Source organism: Ovis aries, chromosome 10 (assembly GCF_016772045.2).
Source record: "Ovis aries strain OAR_USU_Benz2616 breed Rambouillet chromosome 10, ARS-UI_Ramb_v3.0, whole genome shotgun sequence".
NCBI lineage: Eukaryota > Metazoa > Chordata > Mammalia > Artiodactyla > Bovidae > Ovis > Ovis aries.
In genome coordinates this window covers 12,348,172-12,370,263 of record NC_056063.1, presented here as the reverse complement: position 1 = coordinate 12,370,263, position 22,092 = coordinate 12,348,172, and the positions used below count along the sequence as shown (strand labels likewise).

The following is a 22,092-nucleotide window of genomic DNA, read 5'->3' as shown; positions in this document are numbered from 1 at the left end:
CATTCTAATGAAAGCTGGAAAGAATTTTTGCCTCATCTGTTTATTCCGGACAGTACTGGTTCTATATCAGATTTCTGTAGTCAGTTTATGGTGATTTGCACACTGTGGTGACAGATTATCCTATGAGCATATGCTTGAACTGTGAAGATTACCGTAACCTCATCCTACTCTCTAAAGAAGAACCAAACAAGGGAGTACGTATGTACTTATCAATTTAGATTTCTCAACTACTGAAAAACTACCTAAAGAATCTTGTCGTTGAGAATGTTATCCTTATGTGAGAAAGAATTAGCTTAAGAGGCCGAGAATAGATTTTCTTATGTATTTTTGAAGAGTGCCAGTAAGTTCACAAAAGTTTTCTTTTAAATTTTTTTAACTTTCCTGTTGAATTTGTTGATTGATAAAGTAAGGTTAAGAAAATTATACTATTAAAGTTGATGGCAGACCATTATATTACCTGATACTCCTCTGAGATATAAAGTCAGTCTTTTCTAGTTCCTGCCATGAGATAAGGTCATTTAGTCATATCTTATTAATCTTCTATCTGAAAAACAGGGGTGATGATATTCAAAAGGCACATAAGATTCCCATAAAAATATTTTGTCCAGCCTCAGCATATACACTGTCTCCATTGTAGATGGCCTGCAAGGATTGGGAAAACTGGTGCAGAGAGAAAGAAACATCATACATTCTGAAAATCCCTTTTCCAAGTTTGCTCTTCTGCTCATTAATCTTTAGAGCAATGACTGGGAGAAAAAATTGGTTTAGAAAGATATGAAGTATAATATTGACAACATGTTTTGTAGGTGAGTTTGTGTGTATGTCTGTCTCTCCATATGGGTCCTTTCCATGAACTGAGTCAAAGCGTGTATCAGGCTGTATATTGACATTGGTAGGTTTTGTAAACTGTTAATCAGTTGGTCTCATGATAGAAACCAAGCTCCTGAGATTAAATATGACTCTTTCTGCTTACAGTTTCATATTTATTAGTAGTGTTCATGGATTTATTTGGAATAGAGGAATTAATTTAATAGAATTCAAGATTCGATTTTGGTTTTATAATAAAATAGCCCGTATTAATGCAAAATTTTCAGAAGTTTGACCCAACATAGAAAATTTAGTGGGAATAAGTAACTCAGGGTCCATTTTCCTAGAAGATGTAGAGATTTCCCTGTTAATTGTACCTGTATAAAGCTACACTTAATCTGTGGGTTTTGCCTTATTTTTAGACTTGACTATTTTTAGAACTGGATTTCATATGAAGAAAAAGAAAAACAGAGCCTTAACACAGATTTGTGGCAGTACATAAAAAAAGTTTTATAATAGGTTATAAAAATCTTAAATCATTTGGCTCAAGTGCTAGGTCAGATTCTTTTAACTGGTTATTCTTTTTTTAGTGTTGAAGCCAGTGATTTCATAGTATTGAAGAAATACAGGTTATTATTCTTTTCTTTCACAACCAGATAAGGGCATGCTTCCAGATGTCTTTTCACACCAATGTAAACAGCACCAGATCTGTGATCTCTTTATTTCTTTTTTTTAAGTATTAGTTGGATTAAAAGCCAAGTCAACTCCTATCAAAAATTAAGGTCAGATAAGTTCAGGAGACTTATAACGAACTGTCTAAAATCACTGTCTAAAACATATTGAAGTCTTAGGATCATTTTTGACCCCCAAGTTTTTCTTTTCATTCTAAACTCAAGCCAGATCCTTTTCATCTTCAGTCTAATTTACAATCTCTCTTTCCTGTTTATCCAAATACAGAGTAGACATATCTTAACTTTTTTTCTCTCTCATTTGTTTTTACTGCCCTATGTCTTGGATTTATTTCCTTGCTTCTTGTCTTTGTCTTGCATTTGTACTTTTTTCATGAAAATTCCAAGACTCTGTATTAATTTAAGTGGTTGATACTCAAGCTTGGAGCTGGCTTTCTATATGATTCTGTAGATCATTTTGTTTTCTTTATTTATCTTGGTACCATCTATCATTCTTTCTGTCTCCTGAGTATTTTTTCTTTTTCCCTCAAGAATAACCTTCATAAGGCTAAGAATTTACTTGAACTCAATTCTTCAAATTTATTGTATTATAAAATATACAATGTATACCATCATGCAGATTCTACATCCTCTGAATTTTCAAATAGAAATTATAAACTAAGGGTAGTTGCCTTTTCATAAAGCTCTCCCTCATTTTTTTTATAGCTATGTATTATTCCATCATGTGGTAATACCAGAGTTTACTCAGCCTGTTTCCTGTATATGGACAATTGGGCTGTTTCCAGTATTTTGTAATTACAAACTAAGCTGCAATGAATAACTTTGTGCATATGTATTTTCATATTGTTGGAAGTGTATCTTCAGGATTAATTCCTAGAAGAGAAATTGTTAGGTCAATAGGTAAATACATGTGTGGTTCTGTTGTGTGTGTGCTTGTTAAATCTCATCAGTCATGTCCAGCTCTTTACGACTCTGTGGACTGTAGCCCGCCAGGCTCCACTGTCCATGGCGTTATCCAGGCAAGAATACTGGAGTGGGTTGCTACACCCTCCTCCAGGGGGTCTTCCCAACCCAGCTGTCAAACCCATGTCTCTTATGTCTCCTGTGCTCGCAAGCGGGTTTTTTGCCTCTCGCACAACCTGGGAAGCTGGTGGTTTTGTTAGATATTGCCAAATTTTCCTCTATAAGGATATACCATTTTCCATTCCTACTAACAGTGCCAACAGAGGGGGCTGCCAAGCTCTTCAAAGTTTGCCAGTTTGATAGTTAGAAATGCTATCTAACGAGTAGTTTTAATTTGTATTTTTTTATATTAGGAGAAAATTTGAAAATCTTTCCTATTTTTAAGAGCCATTATTATATCTCTCTTTAGCAAATTATCGGTTTATTTCTTTTGCCCATTTTTCTACTAAGTTTTTGATCTTTTTCACCTTAATTTTTGTGTCTAATATTAGGCATATCTGCTTTTTATCTGTGGTCTATCTGCATATATTTCTCTCTCAGTCTGTGAGTTATACTTTGATTTTATTTATGAATAAGTTAGTTTTGCCTTGTACATTTTAAGTGGTTTATAATTAAATTTATTGATATTTTATTGCATCTAGATTTTGAGTCATGGCTAGAAAGATCTTTCCCTATCCCCAGGTTAAGGAGGAATTCACTCATGTCTGTTTCAGCTTCTAGGCTGACCTCTCTCCAGTTCTTGCACATAACCTTTCATATTTTAGAAGCAGCAGGATTGCACTGGATCTTTCTCTTTCATGCCACCATCTCTCTCTGACCATAGCTGGGAAACATCCTCCAACTTTATGGAGTCAGATTATAAACCTGGGCCCACATGGGTAACCCATAATAATCTCCCCATCTCAAGGTCATTAAGTGAATCATGTCTCCATAATTCCTTTTGCCATGTAAGGTTACATATTCACAGGTTCTGGGGATTAGGACACAGATATCTTTGGGGGGCATTATTCTTCCCATTGGAGTAGGCAGTGGCCACCCACTCCAGTACTCTTGCCTGGAAAATCCCATGGACAGAGGAGCCTGGTAGGCTGCAGTCCATGGGGTCGCTAGGAGTTGGAAACGACTGAGCGACTTCACTTTCACTTTTCACCTTCATGCATTGGAGAAGGAAATGGCAACCCACTCCAGTGTTCTTGCCTGGAGAATCCCAGGGACGGGGGAGCCTGGTGGGCTGCCGTCTATGGGGTCGCACAGAGTCGGACACGACTGAGGTGACGGAGCAGCCGCAGCAGCATTCTGCCCATTACACTGACCGTAATGGAAGATCACACCACTGAGAACATTGCCGTTGGTGGTGTTTGAGTTACAAATGTAGCACACCTCTTTCAGTCCATATAGTTTTCATATTCATAGTGATTCAGTATGTACTGCAAGCATCCAGCTTCATGATGTTTTTTGGTATAGTAGTGCCCATGTATTTGTTGAAGTGTGTATTACTTTTTAACAGGTTATTTTCCCTGTACTAAAATGTAGGCTGAATTTTTATTTGAAATTATGTGTACAGGTATATTATATTACTTATGGGTTTTTTTCAAGGCTATAAAGCAAAAATTACAAAATGTTGTTTATAAAACGGGAATGTTTATAAAATAGAGTGGATCTAACAGGATAGAGAACCCAACGGGTTAGACCATAGCATAGTGCTTGGCATGAAGATATGCAGTTGAATATGCACCATCTTAGAGACTTGTTGTTCAGTGGCTTAGTTGTGTCTAACTGTTTGCGACTCCATGAACTGCAGCATGCCAGGCTTCCCTGTCCTCCACCATCTCCCGGAGTTTGCTCCGACTCGTGTTCATTTAGTCAGTGATGCCATCCAACCACCTCATCCTCTGTCGTCCCCTTCTTCTGCTCTCAGTCTTTCCCAGCATCAGGGTCTTTTCCAGTTCAGCTCTTCACATTAGGTGGCCAAAGCAGTGACGCTTCAGCTTCAGTATCAGTCATTCCAATAAATATTCAGGGTTGATTTCCTTTAGGAACTTGGGAAATTCTAAAATATTTTTAAGTAGAATGACTTTTCTTTTTAAGTATGTGAGGGATAGAGGTGATTATTCAAACATTGTTGTCATTCTCCCCACCAAAACAGTTAAGAGCTTCTCCATGCATAGTGTTCTCTAATGCAGAATAGCAATAGAATTACTTAGATCAGCTTTTGATTTTTGAGAGTTAATTAATTCTTACCCCTTAAGGCAGGAGGCGGTTTTGAGACAAATTCATTTCCATTCTAGAATTATAATTTTCCACATGTTTTCTATGTTTTTAAAGAATAACGTTTTGTGGCAATGTAATAATCTCTTTTTGCAACCTCTTTGAAGTGCTTCATTTACTAAAATTTATAATTACTCTAAAATAGGCCAGTAAAGTGGAATTTCCTGACTTTCAAAATTAACGATGAGCAAGGTTAAGTGCCAGAGTTTATACCTCAAGCAAAGCTTATACAACAGGAACTAGCTTATTAATTTTCAAGTCATTTTCTTGACTACCAGATTGTACATCTTTAAAAACAAAAGTAACAGACAGTGAGGTTCACTCTGAGATGGGAGGGCACTAGGTTGCAGCCCTAGGAGGACCATCTGTTTTTATTTGGAATGCTTTCCTTCATGTTAGGTGGGTTTGCTGTAGAATGGTGGTGTCCTCGTCACATCAGTTTGTTTTTCAGTATGGGTCTGTTTTTCTACTTGCTGGCTTTTAAAAAACGATAGAATGGAGGAGTTACAAAAATCAGTGGTTGTTTTCAACTAATAGAAGTCCATCCCAAGAGTGTATTATTTTTATAATCGAAACTTGGTAAAACATATCTTAGACTCTCACTTTGATGGAGAAATCATCTCAAAAACTGAGTGTAATGACACTTAGAGTAATTTATGTTAAGTTTGCAGCTGGAACTAATTGGAGTGTTTATCTGATAGCATATAACTACAAAGTTATATATTGAAAAGTCAAGCTATTCGCTTGTTTAACTTGATAACCTTTTAAACTTATACATCCTAAAAATGCAAAGTATATTTTAAAGTTTAACTGTGCAATATATGTTAATAAAGGTTCATCTTACTGTATTTGCATACATTTGCCATTTAAAAGGCCGTAAGTTTTACATTCGTTTTTTTAAACAAAAGTATCCAAACATGATACTCAAATCTTTTATAATTTTGAAAGTATGTACTGAACTCCTTATCTAATTGAAACAGTGTACATTTTAAGTAACGAACAACATCTTTTGTGTTGTCTTAACAAATTCAGTTATTGTGAGGTATTTATTAGATTTATAAAAACACTCTAAGAGGCCTTTGGCCATGTGTATAAAAATAAACATTACAGTAACACCAAATCCATTAGCCCAAGGAAGAAAACACAAGTAACCAGAGAATCCTACCAAATAAGGAATTCCAGCCTGAAAGGTATTTCATTTACCATCCTTGGTGATCCCAAAACATAGGATCCATAAACTTGAAGAGGGAAGGAATTTCAAATTTGAGGATTCTCTGTGGACTAGCTCCAAACTTAAGGACACAGTGTGATAAAGTCCCAGTACTGTTGGTAAGAACAAACTGTTATGCTTGACCGTCTCTATCAGTTAGGACATTTGTTCTAAATCTACTTTACAGTAATCTTGCTTAGGGGTCTTAGGGCAATCTTTAATCCTGAGCACCCTTAAAAGATTGCCCTAAGACCCCTAATCAACATTAAAGATTGCCCTAAGATCCCCAATCAAGATTACTGTAAAGTACATTTAGAACAAATGTCCTGATAGAGATGGTCAAGCATAACAGTTTGTTCTTACCAACAGTATTGGGACTTCATCCCACTGTCCTTAAGTTTGGAGCTATTCCACAGAGTAAGGAATAAGAGTTAAGAGTCAGGATTTGCTAAAGGTTAGTTAGTAAGAGTAAGGATTTGCTAAAAGTTAGTAGGATTAATGGGCTTCCCTTGTGGCTCAGCTGGTAACGAATCTGCCTGAAATGAGGGAGACCTGGGTTTGATCCCTGGGTTAGGAAGATCCCCTGGAGGAGGGAAAGGCTACCCACTCCAGTATTCTGGCCTGGAGAAGTCCATGGGTCACAAAAAGTCGGACACGACTGAGTGACTTTCACTTCAGTAGAATTAATAATGAATTATATATTTGTATTCTTATGGGAAACATGTCAAGAAGGAAGAGAAGGATTTTGACTTGATTTTGACAGTTACAAATTTCTGTAAGTACCTTTATTGTTGTTCATTCGCTAGGTCATGTCTGACTGTTTGAGACCCCAGCACACAGGGATTCCCTGTCCTTCACTATCTCCCGGAGTTGGCTCAAACTCATGTCCAGTAAGTCAGTGATGATATCTAACCGTCTCATCCTCTGCCACTCCCTTCTCCTCCTGCCCTCAGTCTTTCCCAGCATCAGGGTCTTTTCCAGTGAGTCAGCTTTTCACGTCAGGTGGCCAAAATATTAGACCTTCCGCTTCATCATCAATCCTTTCATTGAATATTCAGGATTGATTTCCTTTAGGATTGACTGGTTTGATTTCCTTGTTGTCCAAGAAACTCAAGAGTCTTCTCCAGCACCCTAATTTGAAAGCATACGTTTTGTAAACATATTTTTATTTTTGGAAACAAAAAGTAAATGCATACTTCTCAGCTTTACCATCTAGTTGCCTTTTATGATTCCTAAGTGCTTTGTTTTTCTGTTTTCCCCTTACTAAAAAAACTCCAGTTATTCAGGATCCAACCACTTTCTGAATATATTGAATTTTATTGCTGGTTTGCAAACCAGTATTATAGAACCAACAGCCTTCTGAGGTGTTTCAACTAAAACCATTTGGCAGAACAAGAGAGACAGCAAAGAGAAAGGTGATTTTAACAGACAGAGTTCAACTAGTGCCTCTGGGTGCTGAGCTGAGGCAGCTTGGGATCTGAGCTGATAAAAGCTGGGAAAATCCTGATCTTATAGTCTGTTGACTACTGTTGAGAGATTAACAACCTGAAGACGGGCCTCAGCCAGCCCAGCTCCTGGGATGCTTCGTGTTCATTTCCTGTGGTTCCCTGGAGCTCCCCCATATTTAGGTAGCTGCTGGCTGCCGCCTCTGTGCTGGTGAGGAGCGGTGCCCACCATACCCTCATGTAGTGAGGAAGGTGGGCAGGGCTGCCGTGATGCCTTCGGCAGCCTGCTTCTTTAATCTCAGCAAACCTTCTTCTGTGCTGCTTCAAGCAGGAGAATCCACATTTATCCTGAGTGATGCTCCCTGAATCTATTAACTCTTCCCTATGTCCCACATAGTGACAGGTGTTTGCAGTGTCTCCCATGGGGGAGCAATTCAGAAACATCAGTTTTAGTTTTGTGAAGACAGTTCCCAAAAGGACACATTAAACCAATCAAAAGAGTTATTTAGTATTTTAGCCATGAAACACTTTTTAGCTTTGTCCCCATCCACCATGCACCCCACACCCAATCACCAGTCTAACATCATTTGCTTTTTACAAGATCCACTCTAGCTATGGACATCACCAGTAGCTGTAACCCATCCTCCCTGGACTCATGTTTAGAATTTGCTGGAAAATACATTTGGCATATGAAATTTTACTTTATAGAGTTTTTAAGAACCCATTAATTATGTCATTTGAATGTTAATAGATACTCCTGTCTATCACATACAAATTCACTCTTGGATAACATTAATATTCTACAGTCAAAGCAGATTCCACTTATACCATATAGAATTATCAACTATAGTCACCATGTTTTATATTATATCCTGAGATCCTAATTCATCTTATACCTTAAAGTCCGTACCCTTTTACCGACCTCTTCTTATTTCCCTTGGCTTCCCTGGTGGCTCAGATGGTAAAGAATCCGCCTACAATGCAGGAGACCCAGGTTCAAACTCTGGGTCAGGAAGATCCCAGGAGTAAGCAAATGGTAACCCACTCCAATATTCTTGCCTGGAGAATTCCAAGGACACTGGAGCCTGGCAGGCTACAGTCTATTCAGTCGCAAAGAGTCAGACACAACTGAGCAACTTTCACTGACTCGCTCACTCATTCTTATTTCCCTCACCTCTCAGTCCCTGCAGAGAAGGTGATGGCACCCCACTCCAGTACTCTTGCCTGCAAAATCCCGTGGATGGAGGAGCCTGGTAGGCTACAGTCCATGGGGTTGCTAAGAGTCGGACACAACTGAGCAACTTCACTTTCACTTTTCACTTTCATGTGTTGGAGAAGGAAATGGCAACCAACTCCAGTACTCTTGCCTGGAGAATCCCAGGGATGGGGGAGCCTGGTGGGCTGCCATCCTATGGGGTCACATAGTTGGACACGACTGAAGCGACTTAGCAGCAGCAGCAGCAGCTCAGTCCCTGACAACCATTTTCATGTCTATGAGTGTGACTTTTTAAAATTTATTTATTTTTAATTTAAGGATAATTGCTTTACAGTACAGCATTGGTTTCTACCAAACATCAACATGAGATTCCACTTGTAAATGATGCCATGAAGTGTTTGGCTTTGTCTTTCTGACTTACCTCATGCGGCGTAACACCCTCAAGGTCTATTCATGTTGCAGATGGGAGAAATTCCATCTTTTTATGGCTGAATAATACTTGTGTGTGTGTGTGAACCGTAATTTCTTATCAGTGTTTTGTCAGTGAACACTCTTGGCTATTGTGAATAATGCTGTAATGAACATAGGAGTGCAGATATCTCAATATTCTGTTTTTATTTTCTTTGGATATATACCCAGAAGTGGGACTGCTAGATCATATGGTAGCTCTATTTTTAACTTTTTGATGAACCTGTGTACTGTTTTCCATAGAGGCTGCAAAATTTTGCATTCCTACCAACAGGGCACAGTGGTTCCCTTTTCTCCACCTCCTCACCAGCATTTGTCATCTCTTGTTGTTGCTTGTTTGCTTTGTTTTTGATAATGGCCATTCTTACTGGTATGAGATGGTATCTCATTGGGGTTTTGGTTTGTATTTCCTTGATGATGAGTAATGATGACACCTTTTCATGTATCTGTTGTCTATTTCTATGTCTTCTCTGGAAAAACGTGATCAATTCCTCTGCCCATTTTTTAATCAGATTTTTTTTTTTGCTATTGAGTTATATGAGTTCTTTATTTAGATATTAACCTTTATCATTCCAGTCCCAAAGAAAGGCAATGCCAAAGAATGCTCAAACTACCACATGATTGTACTCATCTCACACGCTAGTAAAGTAATGCTCAAAATTCTCCAAGCCAGGCTTCAGCAATACGTGAACCGTGAACTCCCTGATGTTCAAGCTGGTTTTAGAAAAGGTAGAGGAACCAAAGATCCAATTGCCAACATCCGCTGGATCATGGAAAAGCAAGAGAGTTCCAGAAAAACATCTATTTCTGCTATATTGACTATGCCAAAGCCTTTGACTATGTGGATCACAATAAACTGTGGAAAATTCTGAAAGAGATGGGAATACCAGACCACCTGACCTGCCTCTTGAGAAATCTGTATGCAGGTCAGGAAGCAACAGTTAGAACTGGACATGGAACAACAGACTGGTTCCAAATAGGAAAAGAAGTACGTCAAGGCTGTATACTGTCATCCTGCTTATTTAACTTATAGGCAGAGTACATCATGAGAAACGCTGGGCTGGGAGAAGCACAGGCTGGAATCAAGATTGCCGGGAGAAATATCAATAACCTCAGATATGCAGATGACACCACCCTTATGGCAGAAAGCAAAGAAGAACTAAAGAGCCTCTTGATGAAAGTGAAAGAGGAGAGTGAAAAAGTTGGCTTAAAGCTCAACATTCAGAAAACGAAGATCATGGCATCCAGTCCCATCACTTCATGGGAAATAGATGGGGAAACAGTGCAAACAGTGTCAGGCTTTATTTTTTGGGCTCCAGAATCACTGCAGATAGTGATTGCAGCCATGAAATTAAAAGATGCTTACTCCTTGGAAGGAAAGTTATGACCAACCTAGATAGCATATTGAAAAGCAGAGACATTACTTTGCCAACAAAGGTCCGTCTAGTGAAGGTTATGGTTTTTCCAGTAGTCATGTATGGATGTGAAAGCTGGACTGTGAAGAAAGCTGAGTGCCCAAGAATTGATGCTTTTGAACTGTGGTGTTGGAGAAGACTCTTGAGAGTCCCTTGGACTGCAAGGAGATCTAACTGATGCATTCTAAAGGAGATCAGTCCTGGGTGTTCATTGGAAGGACTGATGCTAAAGCTGAAACTCAATACTTTGGCTACCTCATGCAAAGAGTTGACTCATTGGAAAAGACACTGATGCTGGGAGGGATTGGGGCAGGAGGAGAAGGGGACGACAGAGGATAAGATGGTTGGATGGCCTCACCGACTCGATGGACAAGAGTTTTGGTGAACTCCGGGAGTTGGTGATGGACAGGGAGGCCTGGCGTGCTGCAATTCATGGGGTTGCAAAGAGTCAGACATGACTGAGCGACTGAACTGAACTGAACCTTCATCAGTTATATGATTTGCAAATATCTTTCCATTCAGTAGTTTGCATTTTCATTGCATTTGTGGTTTCTTTGCTGTGCAGAAACTTTATAGTCTGATGTTGTCCCACATGTTTATTTTTGCTTTTATTGCTGTTGCTTTTGGTGTCAAATCCAAAAATTATCACCAAGACCAGCATCAAGGAGCATACCACCTATATTTTCATCTAGGAGTTTTATGGTTTCAAGTCTTAAACATTTAAGTCTTTAATCCATTTTGAAGTAATTTTCATGTCTCGTATAGACAGGGTTCAGTTTCATTCTTTTGCATTTGGCTATACATTTTTCTTGATACCATTTATTAACACCATTATTTAAAAAAAATATTTGACAGTGCTGGGTCTTAGTTGAGACATTCATGATCCTTTAGTTGTGGCATGTGGAATCTAGTTCCCTCACCAGGGATCAAACCGAGGCCCCCTGCATTGGGAGTGTGGAGTCTTAGCCACTGGACTCCCAGGGAGGTCCCTTGGCGCCAGTAATGAATATGTGTTTTTGGCTCCTATGTCATGAACGTGTTCACCATGTATGTGTGGGTTTCCTTCTGCGCTCTCTGTTCTGTCAATCTATATGTCTGTTTCTACGGCAACACCATACAGTTTTGGTTAGTATAGCTTTCTAATATAGTTTGAAACTAGGAAGTGTGGTGTTTCCAACTTTGTTCTTCTTTCTCAAGATCTATGTAGCTATACAGTGTCTTTGATGATTCCATACAGATTTTAGAATTGTTTATTTCTGTGAATAAACCAGCTTTGAATCTGTAGATTTCTTTGGATTGTATGGACATTTTAACTTTTTAAATTCTTCTATTCCTTGAGTGTGAACTATCTCTCCAGTTATTTCTGTCTTCAGTTTTTTCCTTCAGTATGCTATAATTTTATAGTTACGTGAGGTGAACATTTATAGATATTTAAGTTTATCTCATTTTTGGTGAGAATATTTAAGTTCTGTTCTCTTTTGTACATGTTAAATATTTGTAGCTACTTAATTAAAATATGTTACAAGTCATAATCCATCCTTTAAATTATAGTGGGAGTCACCTTTTAAGAATGCAAATCAGGTCATGCCATTTCTCTGCTTAGAATCTGTCAGTGACTTTCCATCATACTTAAAATAAGAACCCCTAGTCTTAGCTTATGAGCTGTCCACCAATGCTTTTCAACCTTAGCTGCATATTGGAACCACCCAAGAAACTTCAAAAACTTTTCAGTGTCCAGCCCCCACCTTTAGGGAATATGAAGTAATTGGTTTGAGGTGGGACTCAGATGTATGCATTTTTACAAAAATTACTCAGTGATTCTAACAGGGAGCCAGGATTGAAAGACATCGCCCTACCTGATCTGACCCATACCTGCATCTCCAGCCATCTCTCCCCAGGCTGGACCCTCTGCTGGTTGTGTTTATGTTGGCCTCACCGACTACTTTCAGTCCTTTAATGCCATTTAGCTTCTTTCTGCTTTAGAACTTTTGCACAGGATGTTGCCTCACCCTGAAGTACTCTTCCCTTGATCTTCACTTGGCCTTTTAGCATTCAGATAGAAACTTGAGTATACTTACTGAAAGCATCTTTGACTCATGGAGCTATTTGCTTATCACATTACCCAACATTTTCTGTGTACTACTGACCAGTATGTGAGATATATATACATACATTTTTTGTATTTTTTTTGACATCTCCTCCCTCCCTCCCTCCTTTTTTCCTCAGCCTATGTTCCTTACCTTTGTCTGTTTTGTTCTTTCTCCTTCGAATGTAAGATCCATGTTTATCTTTCATTACTGTCTCGTCAGCACTTGGAACCATGGCTTATGTGTACTAACTAGGCAATCAATGTAGGAAGGAGTGCATAAATAAATTTTGAAAAATTTGCATTGTTTTTAAAGGGCCAGTTCAAATCTGACCTTGGTCAAAATTTTCTTTACCAGTTTCTTATTTGTTTCCATATTTACTTTTTCTTTAAATTCTAAGATTAAAATTTCTTTTGTCATACAATATTTTTGTATTTATTTATTTTTAATTGAAGAATAATTGCTTTACAATATTGTGTTGATTTCTGCCGTACATCAACATGAATCAGCCTTAGGTATATACATGTCCTGGCCCTCTTGAGCCTTCCTCCACCTCCCATCCGATCCCACCCCTCAGGTTGTCACACAGCACCAGGCTGAGCTCCATGCACTATACGGCGACTTCCCATTAGCTACCTGTGTTACATATGGTAATGTACACATGTCAGTCATGTGTGTATGCTAAAGTTGCTTCATTTGTGTCTGACTCTTTGTGACCCTGTGGACTGTAGCCCACTAGGCTCCCCTGTCCATGGGATTCTCCAGGCAAGAATACTAGAGTGGGTTGCCTTGCCCTCCGCCAGGGGATCTTCCCCATCAAGGGATTGAACCCACGTCTCTTATGTCTCCTGGATTGGCAGGTGAGTTCTTTACCACTGGCACCACCTGGGAAGCCCAGTTCAGTCACTCGGTTGTGTCTGACTCTTTGTGACCCCATGGAGACTGCAGCATGCCAGGCCTCCCTGTCCATCACCAACTCCTAGAGCTGACTCAAACTCATGTCCATTGAGTCTGTGATGTCATCCAACCATCTCATCCTCTGTCATCCCCTTCTCCTCCCACCTTCAATCTTTCCCAGCATCAGGGTCTTTCCCAGTGAGTCAGTTCTTCGCATCAGATGGCTAAAGTATTGGAGCTCAGCTTCAGCATTAGTCCTTCCAAAGAATATTCAGGACTGATTTCCTTTTGGGTTGGCTGGTTTGATCTCCTTGCAGTCCAAGGGACTCTCAGTCTTCTCCAACACCACAGTTCAAAAGCATCAATTCTTTGGTGCTCAGCTTTCTTTATAGTCCAACTCTCATATCCATTCATGACTACTGGAAAAGCCATAGCTTTGACTAGGACCTTTGTTAGCAAAGTAATGTCTGTGCTTTTTAATATGCTGTCTAGGTGGGTGGGTCTATCTAACTTTTCTTCGAAGGAGCAAGCATCTTTTAATTTCATGGCTGCAGTCACCATCTGCAGTGATTTTGGAGCCCCCCAAAATAAAATATCTCACTGTTTCCATCATTTCCCCATCTATTTGCCATGAAGTGATGGGACTGGATGCCATGATCTTAGTTTTCTGAATGTTGAGTTTTAAGCCAACTTTTTGACTCTCCTCTCTCACTTTCATCAAGAGGCTCTTTAGTTCTTCTTTGCTTTCTGCCATAAGGGTGGTGTCATCTGCATATCTGAGGTTATTGATATTTCTCCCGGCAATCTTGATTCCAGCTTGTGCTTCATCCAGCCTAGCATTTCTCATAATGTACTCTGCGTATAAGTTAAATAAGCAGGGTGACAATATACAGCCTTGACGTACTCCTTTTCCTATTTGGAACCAGTCTGTTGTTCCATGTTCAGTTCTAACTGTTGCTTCTTGACCACCATACAGATTTCTCAGGAGGCAGGTCAGGTGGTCTGGTATTCCCATTTCTTTAAGAATTTTCCACAGTTTGTTGTGGTCTACACAGTTTGATTGTAAGATTTAGTGCTGTTATTATACTTTTATTAGTGTCCTGAACTGTTAACCTAGATTTATTATTAGATTTAAATTTTAAAGTATTGGGATTTTGTTCCTTTGACTGATTCAGATTCAGCTATTATTTATTAAATACCCACTAGGTGCTGGACATTATCTCATTTAATTCTAAGGATGTTTTATTCACTTCCCCCATTTATCACAAGTCTCAGAACTGGGATGGAAGCCAGCTTTCCTCATCCTTTACCCACCCTTTCAGCTGTGCTGCTTTCCATGTTGGCTGACTAGAAGGAATTCGCGTGCTGTTGAGTGAGGCCAGATGCCATTAACTGCTCCTTGGGTCCTTTCCTGAACACTGAACAGGTTACTAGCACTTACCGCATCTTTGTCTTTATGCTTTATTTGTTGCTCTTTTAAGGCAATGTTCTTTAAACTCTGATAGATTGCTGCTTTCCCACCTGTCAGACATTTGTGATAAAATGCAGCAGAGTTTGCAGTACCATTTGAATAACACGTGGTTCTTTAGTTTGTGTGTCTTGGGATTTTGCTCCTCAATATCTCTGCGTTTTGCCTTCCTTCTTGAGACTGTCCTTTACCCTCTTTTATGTATCTGGGTTTTAGCGTTTTTATTTGTTTGTGGCTGTGCTGCCCGCAGGTTTTCTCCAGTTGTGGCGAGTGGGGGTACTCACTATGTATGTAATGAGCACAGGCTTCTCATTACAGTGGCTTATCTTGCTCCAAGCGTGGGCTTAGAGCGCAGGCTCGGTAGTTGGCACACAGACTTAGTTTCTGAGGCACATGGAGTCTTCCTGGACCACACCCAGGACCCTTGCCCTGGCAGGCGGATTATTAACGACTGGACCACCAGGAAGTCCTTATATACTTAGTTGTCTGTGAACATTTCTGAACAAGCTTTCATTAAGTTGGTTTACTTTTAAAAAATTATTATCCTTGGGTTGTTTATGGACAACAGGATCCATTCCGGCTGCCTAAAACTGAGAGCAATTTATTACAGAGTATTAGGTAGCTTGCAGAATGTCTGGGAGAGGGAGGGTGCGGTGTTTAGATTTCACCCAGTTAGGAATGACAGAGCTGGGAGAACTGCGGCCATAACCATTCTAGAAGAGGGGCGTTCCTTGTGCTGGCTGGCACTTCACTCTCACCAGCAGTTTCTTCAGTTCCCAGTTTTGTGTATGGGAGACTGCTTGGTAGAACCTGGGTCATGTATCGAACTCTAGCTGTAAAGATATCTAAGAAGTGATGTTTTTACTTTTCTAGCCTCTGTACCATACATAGCAAGGCTAGTAGAAAGGATTTGATTGGGTAAACTCACAGAATCCGTATTACATTTTTTGCACCTACTCTGACCTTGATTGTATATTTTATTGTATGACTTTATTAAGATGTCCTTTTGGTGGGTCACTTGTGAGATACTGGGTTTGACTTCTAGTTAGCCCCAAGCAGATGAATTTTGTTCTGCATTCATAGTATAAATCTTTAACTACAGTGGATCATCTTGCAGTCGATCCCACTGGTTACAGTAAAGAGCTATAAATGATTCAAAATCAGCTTCTTCCATCAATAGAGTAACTGAAAACAATCATGGCAGTCTTGTGATGCCATCGTTATATACATAAAGGAAGCATTTATTATACTGGTGACTGGTTAAAAATAGTTCCTTTAAAAGAACCTGAGGGAGAAGCATGAAAGAGTTTATAAGTAAGTTTATAATATATGTAAAACAAGAGGCCTTTTTGTTTGAGATGAAACATAAATGACACAGGAATGTTGGCAGCATGCCTTGCATTTTGTTCACTGAGTATGCTTAGACTGTAAATAATGGCTTCATTTCTGCTTTGGGACCTAAAAATTATTAATATTCTGTGTGTATGCAGTATTTGTGTAGTATTCTAACCCTAATTGTTATGTACGTAATTAATCCCTTATTGCAGAGTTAACATCAGTTAGTGTTGGTGTTTTCCTTTATTCCCTAAATCCCAGATTTTCTTAGTATTTATACTACTGGCAGGATATTTTCTGGTACGGCAAGTTTTGTTCAGATAAGCAAAATTCATTTGAAGTAGACCTAGAAGGACTACAAAATTCCAGCAAATTTCTTTTGAAAAAAAGAAAACTCACTAATAATACTTACTTCCCCCATTCAAAAAAAATTAAATGCCAATGGCTCATGTTTTTAATTCAGAAATAAGAAAATAAAGAATAATATTTACCTAGAGATATAATTACTCTTAACTATAGCTAAAGCAGTTTCATCTCAATCTTTTATATACATGTTTAAAGATATCTTTAAACAATAGAGACTAGCTGCTTTAGGGGTCATTTCAGGGAGCAGTAACATCAGTAGTTACTAATTCTTGCCAAAGAGGAAGCATTTGTGGAGGATACCCTGAGTGGTGTGCAATAGGCACATTCCTTGATTAGCACGACACTATATACATGCGTTGAGTACTCCAGACTGGCTCTCTCTCTGTGGAATTTCTTTTACTTTAATTTGTTGCTGTATCTGTCGTAATAATATTCTTGGGGACAACCCGGCTCCTTTGCTTATTAGTTATGTGTCCTTAACTGGGTAAAATGAAGGCAGTAATTTTACCTATCCTTTAAGATTATAAGGAGGACATGAGTTAATTTATGTGAATTACTTCTTGCCTAGTAAAACCCTTCATAAGTATTAGCTGCTGTAATTATTGCTGCTTCTATTTTTAACTCCTTAACACACTATTCTTCATATGATAGACCATGAAACAAATTTCTCATAGTCTCATGATCAAGAACTGTGGTTCTGCTGCTTTTTTGGTGTCAGTGCTGTAGAATTAAAGCTTATTAATATATAACTTTTTTAATGTCAGCGTTTTTGTGTGTTAGAAATTAGATTTGCATTTTAGATTCTTCTTACATGTTTTGTGGGTCATCTTTACCTTTCTTGGTTTCATTTTCTCTTGTTTAGTTTTCTTTAACAACTTATTTTAAATTTTATAATGTATTATACATATTTTTGGAAGCCAGCTTGCTTCTGAAACTCTTTGGGGTTCATAAATATGGTAGAAAAGTGTATTTTTTAATCTAGTTGAGGTCATTGTTTGTATATAGTTCAATATCATTTGCTATAATCATTGACATTTTCTGCCAGAAAAATTATATATGCTTTATAATATAAAATTTTACTTTCTTATCAAACATTCATATTTAGAGAGGTAGCTGAAATGTCTTTATTCACTAAAAATTTAGTCTTTTCATTTGTTTTTCTGAATGATACTGTACCTTGCAAAATAAATTCTAATCTTATTCTAGTCACTGATCACACAACCATATTTTTGCAGTTATTTATCAAACTACCTACCTATATCCAGGTTTCTTAAGGGAATCTCAGAAAAATTAATGCATAGCATTCACAGGTCCTAAAAGCATTGATAATTGCTTTAGGGCTCAAGTCTACATTCTGGTACATTTTGTGCAGTTATGCTTCTTCTCGTTGTAATAGGACATTTTAATTTTTAGCAGGGTTTCTCTGCTGCAAATCAAAAGAGCAAAATTCTTAATGACACAGAATCTTAAGACATATATAGATGTTTTCCAGGGATCTGAATGAAGGGGTGAGGTGTTTAAGGTTAGACAATAGTGTTCTAAAGGAACTAGTTTTCATGTCCTGTTATTTTTAAATTTTTAAGGAAACACAGAAAGAGGAAATGGTTTGGCCTCTTATGATATCATTAGTGCTATTTTTATTCTCTTAAGTTCAAAGGTTTCAAGAATAAGAAAAATATATGCAAAAATTGGGACATTCATTGTTCTTTGTTTTTATTAGTGTGCTTTCAAAATGCTCATATGGAGTAAGCATATTTCTTTTTAAAATTTTGTTTTTGCACTTGCTTTATGGATATATGTGCAAGCAGAATATGTAAGCTTTATGGATATGTGTGTAAGCAAGAAGAATAAGGAAATGACATATTTTCTAACAATTCCATGTTGCCGTATGTTTTAAAATAAATAAGATATTAAAACAGCTTCATGGTACTAAACCCAAATGCTGTAGACAGAAACACTTGAAAAAGCTGTTACTCTGTTTTAAAAATTACCTTAATATTGAGATCATGTTACTGACTCATTTCAGACTGTTCTGAAAAAATTCTGTTTATTCAGCTTGATTAGGTTCAGTTCTGTGAAAATTCAGTTTTACTTTGGTGTACTTGTACTGTCATACAGTGGAAAATAACACAATTGAAAATAATTTCTTATTGTAACTAATATTAAGGAAAATGGGGGCAATTATCTTTTTAAGAAAAAGCTGGAATTCTGTCTTTTCTCTCAATCCTCTCTCTTTTTCTCCAGGATCTTAATTATGAAAACCAACTACTTTTATTAAAGAGAATACTCCCCCCCCCCTTAGAGTTTTTGTTTTTTGTTTTTTGTTTTAAATTTCAGTACACTGGTACATTAGAAATGAAGAATGGCTCTTTTTCTCATAATAGTATGCAGAGACTTGACAGGCTAAAACTGGACTGAGCTGGTCTGTTAAAAAATGCCAGGTGTTTTCTCTTCTCTGCTCCTCTGAAGAGTGAAGAAAGGGAGAACTTTTCTGGTCTGTTGTTGTGGCTGGCGTTAGTAACTCTGAACTCTTTTCGATCTGTTACTGCTTGTTGTGTAGCTGCTGCTGCTGCTAAGTCGCTTCAGTCGTGTCCGCCTCTGTGCGACCCTATAGACGGCAGCCCACCAGGCATCCCCGTCCCTGGGATTCTCCAGGCAAGAACACTGGAGTGGGTTGCCTTGTCCTTCTCTAATGCATGAAAGTGAAATGTGAAAGGGAAGTCGTTCAGTCGTGTCCGACTCTTCGCAACTCCATGGATTGCAGCCCACCAGGCTCCTCCATCCGTGGGATTTTCCAGGCAAGAGTACTGGAGTGGGGTGCCATTGCCTTCTCTGTGTTATGTAGCTGCAAGTCATTAATTTCAGTTTACTTCAGTCAGTAAAAGGCTGACAGCTGCTAGGTTGGAAAAAAGGAGCCCTACGTACTGATTGTCTTTCTTGTGATCTTTATTAGTAAATGTTTACTTGTTTGAGTGAGGTACGTATTGTAGACATTGTATGAATTAACAAATTATGAATCACTCATGACTACAAAATGAAGTGGTGTTGTTTTGTATCTTGCACAGAACGGTGATTAAGGATGTGGTTGGTGTGAGAGTGAGGAATTTTCTCTGTCAAAATTAAAAAAAAATAAGAAATGTTACCAGTTGCTAACCTCAGTTCCACTGGAGTCTGAACCTCTAATGCCACAGTCACATTCCTCATCTCCTCTTCCTGGGCCCACGCAAGAGACTCAGGAGCTGGGTCAGCATTCCCTCTGTTTTCAGTATGAAGCTGAGATTTTTCTCAGTTAATCCCCAACCATTTCTTTAGCAGTATGGTATCAGTGGGATACCTTCTTCACGTTACCTCCTCTCTGAATACTTAACGTATGCGTGCATGCTCAGTCCCTTCAGTCTGTCTGACTCTTTGTGACCCCAGGGACTGTAGCCCCTCATGCTCCTCTGTCCATGGGATTCTCCAGGCAAGAATACTGGAGTGGGTTGCCATGCTCTCCTCCAGGGGCTGTTCACCACCCAGGGACCAATCCTACTTCTCTTCACATCTCCTGCCCTGGCAGGCAGGTTCTTTACCACTAGAGCCACCTGGGAAGCTCCAGAGAAGGCCGCTTATTGCCTACAGAAATGCCTGAAGGAAGTTGGGCTTCCCTGGTGCTCCGACGGTGCGGGAGACCTGGGTTCAATCCGTGGGTTGGGAAGATCCCCTGAAGGAGGCCATGGCAACCCACTCCAGTATTCTTGCCTGGAGAATTCCATGGACAAAGGAGCCTAGTGGGCTACAGTCCATGGGGTTGCAAAGTCCTAGCAGACACACAGCCCAAAGAAAATAAAGCCCATTCTTTCCTTTTCCCCTCCATTTCCCCCACCTTTTAATTTATATTCTTTTGTTCTACATTTTATGTGTTGTGCTGTACTTAGTCGCTCATTCGTGTCTGACTCTTTGGAAAGGAAATGGTTCTCTTTTGCTGCTTCTCGCCATATCTAGAATCACACTATTACAGTCATTGGTTTTATAGAACTATATATTTGATTGATCATATTGAGGCACCTAATAGCATTAATTTTATCGGAGACTAAGTCACACATTTGGCATGCAAGAAGCAATAATCTTGTAAAATAGAGTGTAAGAAATATAGCTAGTAACATGAATGCGGTCATTACATTAATAAGTGTTTAAGCCAAGAACTTCTATTAGGTGTAGCCCAGTATCTCCTTAGTCTGTTTTGCACCAATCACTGTCTTTAAGGAAAATTATATCTTGGCGTTGTACCTAAAGTTGTACCTAAAGACACCAGAGATGTCTGTACATACAAGGTGAGTAGTGGGTCATTGGAACCCCTTGCAGGATTTAGAAGGAATGCTACCTTCTGAGAAGTTACATGGATGGTCCCAGAAGAAGGAAAATTGATCTTTATGATTGAATAGGCCTTTCTGCCATTAGGGAAGTCTGGTTAATGCATAAAGTGGTTGCAGAAATGCACACTAGAGGGGAGGGAGGAGACCCAAACAGGGAGAGAACGTTTATGTTTAAATTTTTCTTTTCTTGCCTAAAAAATTGTGAATTTTTATTTTATCAGCTTGAATATTATTGTTTCTCAAGTGTTGTTGATTCATCATAAGCTGATTTATACTTTCTAAGTCAGTACTTTTTTGATAATGAGGAAATTGATGGTCAAGACATTTCAATCTTGATTTCAATACAGATTTTTTGCTGTCATGAATATAAACAAATTCATTCATTTTCTGTCATCTTGAAACTAGAGTTGGGTATCAAAGAATTTACAGAAGCTTTTAAATTTTTGGCTAAGATTGACTGTAAATGTTTAGCTTTGTTTGGTATAAGAGACACAGAATTTATCTGAAGCCGATAACAGAAAGGGCTTCCATGGTGACTCAGATGGTAAAGAATCAGCCCGCAATGCAGGAGACCTGGATTCAATCCCTGAGTTGGAAAGATACCCTGGAGAAGGGAATGGCTACCCACTCCAGTATTCTTGCCTGGAGAATCCCTTGGACAGAGGAGCCTGGCGGGCTACAGTCCCTGGGGTCACAAAGAGTCAGACACGACTGTGCACACTCAATCACGGAAAAGAAACTGTTACCTTCACTGTTAACACGTGTGAGAAGAAAATGTTCATATTATCACACCCAAATTATTTTATGGCAGGTAGATATTTTATGCTACGCTGTTAATCGTCTACTTAAACACTGGCACCTTGTGTTTGCTTGTAAGCGCGGTGCTGTTGTTGGTCAGTTCCTGTTCCCCATCTGATGACTCTTCCCCGTTTTCCTCCATTTTCAAGTCTCTTTAAATGTGAGTCGCTGAGTGATTCCTAGCATGGCTCTTCAGGAAAACTCAGCTGCCAAAAAACGCACACCATTAATAAAGCATCTCCTCCTAGTGAGTTTGTATGGCCTCTTAATTCTTAAAAAGGAAGTCGTACATTTTGGCCCTTTCA

General features: G+C 38.8%; 1 protein-coding gene across 4 annotated transcripts in view; it reads left to right on the top strand.

The window, feature by feature from the left end:
- Positions 1 to 22,092, top strand: part of VWA8 (von Willebrand factor A domain containing 8) — a 383,005-nt gene that overhangs the window by 75,210 nt on the left and 285,703 nt on the right. The window lies entirely within an intron of this gene.